The sequence below is a fragment of the Danio rerio genome, chromosome 7 (genome assembly GCF_049306965.1).
Source record: "Danio rerio strain Tuebingen ecotype United States chromosome 7, GRCz12tu, whole genome shotgun sequence".
Lineage (NCBI taxonomy): Eukaryota > Metazoa > Chordata > Actinopteri > Cypriniformes > Danionidae > Danio > Danio rerio.
Window position 1 is genome coordinate 36797501 of NC_133182.1, and position 1788 is coordinate 36799288.

Sequence of the window (1788 nt, forward strand, 5' to 3'; positions counted from 1 at the left end):
GTATTTAATTTAGATATTAAAACTGTTTGAAAACGGCTATAAGAAAATTATAGAATACAAATTCTATAATTTAATTGTCATCTTCATTTTGCACCAAACTTTGCACGTCATAATACAAATTTTATTAAATAAATAAATAAATACATTGCCATTTTACACATTACATTAAGGTTTACATTAAATTTTTGCTAAAGCAACATTTAATTGACTTTTTCTTCAAATTTAATGTCACTGGCAAATGACAGTTCAGTGATTCAGTGTTATCAGTTAGCTTTATTGAAAGACTGACAGATAATAAGAAACTGCATTAGGATATTTTTATACTGTTTTTACTGTTGCACACATAAAAAAAAATCTTCAGATATCAAATGTAAGTTAATTCTATGGAGCCCACTATTGTTTGCAATTTTACCAATGTTTTACTTACCTGCAAATAATTATAGCTGTAATTGTATCTAATGTTTTTCTTACCTGGATGTGAAGTTTGAAGATCCACAGGTAACAAAATCACTTTGGTATCTAAAGACCAAGAACATGCATTTTAGAATGAGGTGCATACAATTTAAATGGTTCTGTAAACATCAGTAGTAAATGTAATTTAAGTTAAAATAAATTGTAAATCTGTAATTTATTCACTATGCAGCATTAAAAAACTTATGGACTAAATCTCTAAAACACAAACTTTAAGTTATACTTTCTCTTACGTTAAACACAAACTACTTAACTGTTGCATACGTTTCTGCATTTAATATCCATCCTTAATGTGCTGCTATAACTTAGGTGAGCTAACTTTAGCTAAGTTAGCGCTAACAAACTGAACCCCCACACCCCGACCGCCCACCAGTGACCTTGTTAATCGGTTCTGCAACGTTAGTTTTACCTACTAAGTGTTTTAAAACTACTTTCACTATTTTTCTCAATAATATCACTTTTAATCGTTAGTATAAACTAGCGTTGGTTAGCGTTAGCCAACTTAGCTTTCCATGTGAGAGCAGTCTAACTGTTAACATACCTGAGGCTACAGTACAATTTACAAAGCTAAAACCTCACCTGCCTAGCGAAGACAGCAGTTTTGCATGACTTTACAATTATCATTCGGCTAAATTTGCAACTTACCGTGTTAATCAGATCCGCTGCTGGGAGCAGTTAATGTCGACCATTGCAGAAGCTGCGTCTGCCTGCTAAATCCCGGGCAATGAAAAAGGAGTCGAACCAAACTATTAAAATCACGTTTTATGAACACCTGCCCACATCGACAGCTGCTCTAATAAATTGTCTGTGTCAACTCACTTTTATAACATTTATTCTACACAATAACCACGTACAAAAATCTACTCAAATAAATTGCATTAGTTTTATTTAAAATATACAGTTATATAAAAACTGATATATTTTAAGTAAAGAGGAAGCAAATTTTATTTTTTTGGTATAAAACAAATAAAATTAACTAGATTGCAATTATTTAAAGTAGATAGAACCAACTTTGTGAGTGTAGCACTTTTTACAGTGCAGGGAGAGTCCTGGTCCTTCTTGATCGTCGCAGAGTCATCATGAACAACTTCTCAAACTGATGTAAGTCAGCCGACAGGAGATTAGTTCAGAGTTGTGTGGGTTTGTAAACCAACTCAGGTTGCCGTGGTGACAGAATGACGAGTGTCATTTAAATGTAAACAGTAATTGATTTCAGCGCTCAGTCAATTAGAGCAGCACGAGCTGTATGTTTGTACAGTCTTTGTTATTAAATACAGAAAATGTTTTAATAATTGTAAGGCATAATAACAGAGGGCC

The 1788-nt window shown here is 32.7% G+C and overlaps 1 long non-coding RNA gene across 1 annotated transcript in view; it reads right to left on the minus strand.

Annotated features, from left to right (window-relative positions):
* LOC141375402 (uncharacterized) overlaps nt 1–1194 on the minus strand; it is a 1967-nt gene extending 773 nt beyond the window's left edge. Inside the window, exons 1-2 of the long non-coding RNA XR_012383399.1 lie at nt 1117–1194; nt 472–519 (exon numbers count right to left, since the gene is read on the minus strand). This is a non-coding gene — a long non-coding RNA (uncharacterized lncRNA). The remainder of the gene's footprint in view (nt 1–471; nt 520–1116) is intronic.
* Nucleotides 1195–1788: the final 594 nt, after the last annotated feature.